General features: G+C 39.9%; 1 long non-coding RNA gene across 1 annotated transcript; it reads left to right on the top strand.

Annotated features, from left to right (window-relative positions):
- The first annotated feature begins 2821 nt into the window (after positions 1-2821).
- LOC142160355 (uncharacterized) lies at positions 2822-7055 on the top strand. The gene is made up of 2 exons (XR_012693176.1): positions 2822-3062; positions 6837-7055. It is a non-coding gene; the product is annotated as an uncharacterized LOC142160355 (long non-coding RNA).
- Positions 7056-8573: the final 1518 nt, after the last annotated feature.

Consider the following 8573-nt stretch of genomic DNA (forward strand, 5'->3'; position numbering starts at 1 on the left):
AATTCTACATAAAAATGCACAAAACACATAAATCATTTTGTCACCAGAGCTACAGTATATTTTACAAGTTTTAAACTCACAGCTTTACTGACACATGCATCACTCTGCCCCATGTTTTAGCCATATATGCCCAGCAGCTTTACTCACAGATATCCCATCTGCCCACATGCTTTACACACATATGTTCCCTCTGCCCAGCAGCTTTAATCACACATGTCCCCTCTGCACACATGCTGTGAAAAGGTTATGCCCCCTTTACCACATGCTTTATATACTCATGTCCCTCTGCCTAGCAGCTTTACTCACATGTGTCCCCCTCTGCCCACATGCTTTCCCCTCACATGCCCCCTCTGCCCACATGCTTTACACACACTTTCTCATCATAATAGCATACTTGTCTACTCTCCCAGAATGTCCGGGAGACTCCCGCATTTCGCGGGATTCTCACGGACTCCCGGGAGAATGTGGCAATCTCCCGGATCTGCCCACTTCCTAGTGAAGTGGGCAGAAATAGGTTTAAAATGCCGCGATTCACCGCAAATTGCGCCGTTTGCCCCGCTGTAAAATGATGCGGTTTGCGTCATTACGTCACGGGGGCGGGGCCAAAATGACCCAATTTTTTTTGAAGCCCCACCCCCTGCGCTCCCATCTTCCCCGGCAGGCTCCCGGATCATACTTGCCATAGGTTGGCAAGTATGTCTTACCTTTTCTCCATCAGTGACTTCCAGCTGCAGGGGAACAGGAAGATTTCCAGTATCTCCTTCACTGTGTACCATGTGACTGTTGCAGCCACATGACCTGGTGATGCACAGTGAGATGTAAAGAGGATGCAGTGCAGGCAGCCTATGCGTTTTGTGAGAGTATAAAATAATTGATAGTTATTAAGATGTACAAATATGTGAAATGCCTTAAAAAAACTATACAGAACTACGCTTTGAAGAAAAAAAACAGATGCTTCCTATGGAACAGACAGCAGCAGGATACCAGACTGAAGGAAGCAGCTGGCAGGAAAAGCATGTAATGCTGAATAGAGGATGTGGGCTTATATGTATATTTGCTGAGCTAAAGAGATTTCCTTATATGTCCTTGTCGTTAACCAGTTAATGCTGGTCACTATGTATAATAAAGGATCAGCTTGCATGGACCCTCAGAGCTGATTTTGAAACTGCAACACCTTGTTTGTGTTTCATTTCTCCACTTTGCTGTCGACGGCAAAATACCACATAGGAAATCAGGTTATTAGAGATTGATAGTAGGGGCACCAAGCCTCGGTACCCCGACATTTTCTGGGGACTTCGTCTGGGATACTCAACATACCAGCCCAGGACTGACCAGAGACCTCCTTAATCTTCAGGAACAGCAGAACAAAACCGTGCGGTGAGCAGTTGAAGTTTTTTGCATTTGCAACTCCCTACTCCATCTGCTCTTCCTGTAAGATATAAGGTGGGGTTCAGTAGGGGATGGTATAAAGGGTATTTGAACAAATTACTGAATAACCTGTTTTCCTGATATATATTTGTTTTTTTGTGAAAAAATAGATAAGTAAATGTATGTGTTTGTGTCGATACAGGATATATATAAAAGGATGCAAATACATAACTTATTAATTGACCTTGATAATCAAAAGCATTCCTCTATACTTGTTGCTGAGACCTGAGTATTAATATATTGTTTCATAAAAACATCAAAGGGAGCTGAGGGAATCAGATACATGCTGTGGGGAGTATAAATGTCAGAAAATAATCTTAGTTGTCCAGACTGTAAATGTGTTGTTATAATTCAAAAGGCATTGACAATACAAACTAGTAAATTGATAGCGGTGATAGGAACTGACACTGATTGTTCAGTAACATATGGTAAACATAAGGAGGGAATTTTTAATCCAACGATATATACAGCAATAGTTGGAAGTCATGGTTGTCCAGACTATCTAAAAACCCAAATAGGATTGGGATGGTGGCTAATATATCAATTTTTAGAAGGATAAGGCCACCTAATTAATAAAATATCAGTAAAGTATGTACCCAAGTTGATCAAGCAATCCATAACAGGATTTAAGTGTAAAGGTGTATAAAATTAGAATAACAGTCACTTCTCAGGCACACTAGGGACCGGTATTCCCATAACTGCAGTAATGGGGGCCCAGGGCAGTAAAGGTATGATGGCAAAGACATCATACACTCCTGCGGATCTAGTTAAGGAAAGAGAAGGTATTGTGGCTGTTAGAGAAATCTATATCATCTTTAGGAAGGCGGGATTGCCAGATTTTCAGAAAGAATATAGTATATGGATTACTAGGAATAATAAAGAACACCAAGTATCAGCATGGGTAAGGACATGTAGACAAATAGAACAAAAACAAATGGTAAAGGAGGAGATGTTAGAAGACATCCAGGGACATACAGCTGTAAACTTGCCTCCTACTCAGCCACCCCCAAGTGCACCATCAGACCCACATAGTCACCCATTAGAAGGGACATCAGGACAACTACCCCCTATAAAGGAAATTGTGATATTTTTAATTAAGCAATATATAGCTTTCATAGATAATGTAGAAGTCAATTAGTTAAAAATGACTAACTACAGACCTTCGTAGGTAAAGAAATTCCAATTAGATTAACAGATTTAAAGGATGAGCGGTTATGCTTCAAAAATTTGGATATAACTCACTTTCAGTAAAGATAAGCAAGATAAGCTGTCTGTCCTGCTCTAAGTGAGAAAGATTTACAGATGTCTTTGTTCAATTGGTTGCAAGGCATAGCTACAATTTAAAGGATTTTGTTTATTATTATAGTATGTAACCATAAGAGGGTATGCCATGTTTTATGTATAAATATTAGTATACCAGTTTCAGTAAAACAGAACTGATTAATCCAGACAACAGTGTGAGTCTCAGATCAATTCTCCAGTGTGCACCGTACACCTGAATTAGTAGGGATTTTACTAGTGGCAAAAGGTCTATTGCCTTTAACATACTTAGAGGCCACAGTGAGCTTCGAAAATCTTCCTGAAAAACTGTGAAGGAGTCGGGGAGAGGCAGAACTAGGAACGACAAAACCGCGGTGGGTTGAAGTTTTATTCTGCTCTAAAAAGGTCGTTGTTATTTCTGTGTCTTCTAAGATTCATCAGTTTGATGTGAAGGTTCAAGAATACTCACCCTTCTGGTTCTGATAAGATTCATTGTTTGTATTTGTTATATTTTGACATATTGCTTTATATGTCTGTTGTTGAAGAAAGGTGTACAATAATATTTAAATTAGCCACTGAAGGATTTAGAGTTAACAGTATTTGTGCTGGTAGAAATTCGAGAAAGCCTTTTAAATTCAGAGGGTCATTCTATTTTTGGCTATTGGAACTTGAGAATTGCACTGGACTATTTTTAGCTGCAGTCTTATTTTTCATATATTCTCTTTTGCGCCAGATATAGTACTTTTTGTATTGGTTGTACAAAATGAATTAGGAAAAAGGAAAGACAAATTACACATTGTGCATATTTTTTTAGTTTTTGTTATGTTTCTGTCTTACAACCTGTGAGTGAGAGACAGAGAATGGAATGTCTTCCCCTTCCTATTCTGTGTAAAAGACTTCAGTGTGTTGAGAAAGGGAGGGGGGATATGAGCAGAGGGGGAATGAAGATGCAGATTCTCTCCCCAGTTTGTTCAGTGTTCAGTGTGAAAGAGAAGGATTTATTTGACAATGTATGTGGTTGATAGAAAAAAGGTTTTTCACGTGTGCTTCGGTAATTCAAGAGTAATTGAAATATCTCAGCAGTGGTAACAACATAATTGAAGCTGAAGCTAATTGAATGCTGGGACTTGTAGTTCCACAACTCTATGCTGTAACATATCAGTTATATTTATTTTTTTCTTCCTCTTTTAGCAAGAAAGAGAGTGTTTTGTGGATTACTGAAAGAATAATCTTTTCTGCTTTTCCATTTTTAAACTTGTATTAGTATAATTTTACCACATTTCTGGATATTGATTTGAAGGGATTTTTTGTTAGTAATTTGACTTGTGGTACAATGTTAGGATTCCAGCTAGGTCATTTAGGTCTACTGTAGGTGCAAATGATTTTTTTTTTGGTGTTGCCTCTATGGATAATTGTATGCCTGCTGAAACGATATTCAGCTGAGAGAATGTTAGGTGAACATTTGTGTGTGATTTAATGTCAGACCCCTAGACCAGGTGAATTTAAACCAAAAGAACCTCCTGCCCCACCCGCTTACAACGATATGTTGGATGCAGGAGATTCAGTGACATAGGCTATTTCACAGAGTCAAATAAATGAAGTAGCTGGTCCTACTGGAGTAGCAAAAAAACAAAAAAAAACAAAAAAAAACCTGTAGGTTCTGGGGACTTGTGGTTACAGAGGTGTTTAATACATTGTACACAATTACTAGAACAGGCTCCATCAGCTGTTGAATAAAAACAAGACAATCTTCTAATATGTAGATAACTTATTACCATGTTGCCAAATGAATGAGAGGTGTCAGGAAGAGACTACATCATTAATTAACTTCTTAGGGCAGCAAAATTGCAAGGTATCACCAACAAAAATAAAAGCAGCACAGAGTAAGGTAATATTTTTAGGACATTGCATCTCACAAGGTACCAGACACCTCACACAGGACAGGATAACTGCAATCCAGCAGGTAAAGCCACCACAGAACACCAAGGAATTAAGGGCATTCATAGGTTTGGTAGGGTACTGCAGGTAATGGATTGCCAGAGCATCCCTCCTAATGCAACCCCTCTATGATGCTCTTAGTGAGGTAAAAGGGTCCAGGATATATTTAACTGAATCACAACTAACATCGTTTGAAACATTAAAACAAGCCATTGTGCAGGCACCAGCATTAGGATTACCACAATATGATAGGCCATTTACCATGTTCTGCAATGAATCTAAGGGACATGCACAAGGGGTCCTTTCACAGGTACACTCACATAAACAGAGACCGCTGGCTTACTATTCATTACATCTAGACAGTATCATAAGAGGAGCCCCGTCCTGCATAAGGGCGGTGGCAGCCGCAGCCTTGCTAAAAGATAAGGTGGCAGATATAGTACTAGACCACCCCTTAACTATACAGGTCCCACATGCAGTTACAGAAATACTAAACCAAGCAAGAACAAAGCATCTGTCCACAGCAAGGCTCACTAAGTATGAGGTGTCATTATTAAGTCATGCACGTGTAACAATTAAAAGATGCACAGTTTTGAACCTGCTACACTGTTTCCAGTTGAAGCAGGCTCAACAGAGGAGCGAGAGGTGGGTGGGGACCTACCCACCCTTGATGAATCAAAAAGGGAGAAATGTATCAATACCAGACAAAATACACACCAAAATTTTCCCTTTTCTGAGTCACATGACTGTGCTGAACTAATGAAGGTAGAAATGAAGGAATTAGAAAATGTGACAGATGTCCCTATACCTAATGCAGATTGGAACTTATTTGTTGATGGTTCCAGGTATTATTATGAAGGGTCACCACACACAGGGTATGCTGTGACCACCCTGGAAGAGACTTTGATACAACAACCACTCCCACCTTTCTGCTCAGCACAAGAGGCGGAGTTGCATGCATTCACTAAGGCATGTTTAATGGCAGAAAACCAAACAGCTAACATATACACAGACTCCAGGAACGCATATGGTGTGGCCCATGATTTTGGGCCAATATGGAAGAGCAGGGATTTTGTGGGGAAAACCTATCAAGCATGCAGAACAGATAAGGGCTCTGTTTAGAGCTCTGCAGCTACCCAGGGAGGTAGCTATATTGAAAGTCCAGGCACACACTAAAGAAAAGACTAGGGAGGTTATGGGAAATGCAAAGGCAGATGCTGCTGCTAAACAGGCAGCCCTTATGCCCAGGGTGCAGGTCTGTCATGTGATACAGGGTAAAAACCCTGTAGAGCTTGTAACCCTTGACATACTGCAAAAGTTCCAGGAACAAGTCTCCTCAATAGACAAAAAAGCCTGGGAAAAGGAAGGTGCTACATGTCAGGGAGGGCTCTGGAGAACAGATAATAAGTATTGTCTGCCCAGAAGCCTATACCCTATGATGACTCAATTAGCACATGGGCTGGTCCACAATTCTAAAGAAGCTATGACCAATATTGTCTTACGACATTGGGTAGCACCAGGAATAAAATGCAGCTGCTACGGCATATGCAGCAGCCTGTGTGATATGCGGAAAATACAATCCAGGTCAGGTAGTGAAAACACCACAGAACACACCAAAGCCATTGTACCCATTTTAGAGATTGCAGATTGACTATATACAGCTACCTAGGGTAGGAACATATGAGTATGTCCTTGTGTATACAGATCTATTCTCAAATTGGCCAGAGGCCTGGGCAGTGGCTAAGGCAACAGCTAAAAACACTGCCAAGAAACTGATAAGTGAGGTAATTTGCACGTATGGAATACCTGAAACAATAGAATCAGACCGAGGATTGCATTTTACGGGGGAAGTAATGCAAAATATAATGAAGGGTATGGGGATACAGCAAGCCTTTCATACCCCGTATAGGCCGCAGGCAAGTGGAAAAGTGGATTGAATGGCACATTAAAGTTAAAAATTCAGAAAATGATTGCAGAAACAGGAAAAACCTGGTTAGATTGTCTACCTTTAGCTCTATATTCAGTTAGAACAACACCAGGAAAGAAGCATAAGTTGTTCCCTTATGAAATATTGTTTGGGGGAGCCCCGAAGACAGGGTGTTATTTTCCTCAGCAATTGCAACATAATCATGCAGATCTAACTGAATATTTAATACAGCTTACAAAGATAATGACTAATGTGCACTCTCAAGTTTTCTCCTCCATTTCAGATCCAAATAACGATACAGGAACACATGCCTTGCAACCAGGAGATTGGGTCTACCTAAAAAGGCACATGAGGAAAACTTTGGAACCCAGATTTGATGGTCCATATCAAGTGGTCTTGACTACTCCCACTTCTGTTAAGTTAGGAGGACGAGACACCTGGGTCCACGCATCTCACTGCAAAAAGCTGACAGTGAAAATTGAAGCACCATGAATCCTTTTTGTGTGATAATGTGCATAGCACTAGTAACAGTACAGATAATGTATATACAGACGCCAGGAAATAAAGTTAAGAAGGTAGACTTAACCAAATGTGCAGGTATGATATGGAATAAATCAAGTAATCAAGAAGAATGTGTGATGGTAGATGTAGGAACAGGAAGTAGTAGAAGAATAATTCCATATCCCTATTGTAAGTTAAACTTTACATTTACTGGTGGCCATGGGTTTGTAGAAACAGCAGGGAGGAATGAACCCCATCATTTTTGGGCACCAGGGGAAAATGATACTATGACCATGACTAATAATACTCCCATAATATGCTGCACTGAACCATTTATCAAATTAAAAGGGTATACCCAAGCCTGGATAGAAGCCCTCAAGTGTGTAAATGGCTCCAATAATAATACAGTACCTATAGGAAGGGCGTGGAAGGGAATAGGGGATTTGATGATGATGTGTACCAACAGTACTGAGATACCAGGGGAGTATGTACTCATGAAAAGACTATACATATTAGACCCTAAGTCAAGAATCATTAATGATACTCTAATCAAGGTGCCCTCTACTTGCAGAAATATAGGTACTAGGAAATATGCAACCCAGCACACTTTCAATATTACATTCCCTCTTGATCCCATGTGCCAAAATAGGAAGAAAAAGGAGTGGTATGATACATTATTGGGGGCAACAGGTACTGGAATGGGGGTACTGGAATGGGGGTACTTAACAGTATAGACATAGAAACATTGAGTAATAAGATGAGTGCAGCAGGAGAAGATATAAACAAGGTAATCATCATGCAGGCACAGTGGATGCCCACAGTTTTCACGCCTTTGCAGAAACTAATATTATGGGACAAAGAATATTTACAGATATTTAATGCAACATTTTTCAATTCCTTAGGAATAGATGTAAATATCTCCTTGATGTTTAACTGGACTGAATGCTCAATTAAGACACTGTATCAGAAAATACAAAAGAGTAACGCTCAAACTCAATTAATGACTAACAATGAACTTGTATATAGAATATGTTTAATGTAGCTACGCAGCTATGGATTCAAACTGATGGAATGGGTGTGAAGTGTACAGAAAACTGGTGCATAGGAAGTTTTCAGACATACAGTATACTGAGGACTGAGATAATGTGTAAATTCCTCATATTGCCTGTCCCACTCTATGCCCAGGTCGGTGGAACACAATTATGGACCCCGCAGATAAAAGGGGAGTATATAGATGATAATAGCAACACACATAACTTAGGATTGTGTTCAAATACAGACAATGGAATAGTGTGCTCTCAAAACACTCAAGTTTATGAACCTTGTAAGCTAGAACATCCAACTAGTGTCTGTAATTGGGAGCTCCATGACAGGAGAAATGATATGTTTATAGAAGTAGCACCACAAATAGTGTGCTTAGTAACCCATGATAAACAAACTATAGAAATGTATAACTTGACTAACCCATTTTCAGGATGTATCCAAAATGTTACTCATCTAATATGGAGGAATGAGACTT

Source organism: Mixophyes fleayi, chromosome 6 (assembly GCF_038048845.1).
Source record: "Mixophyes fleayi isolate aMixFle1 chromosome 6, aMixFle1.hap1, whole genome shotgun sequence".
Classification (NCBI taxonomy): domain Eukaryota; kingdom Metazoa; phylum Chordata; class Amphibia; order Anura; family Limnodynastidae; genus Mixophyes; species Mixophyes fleayi.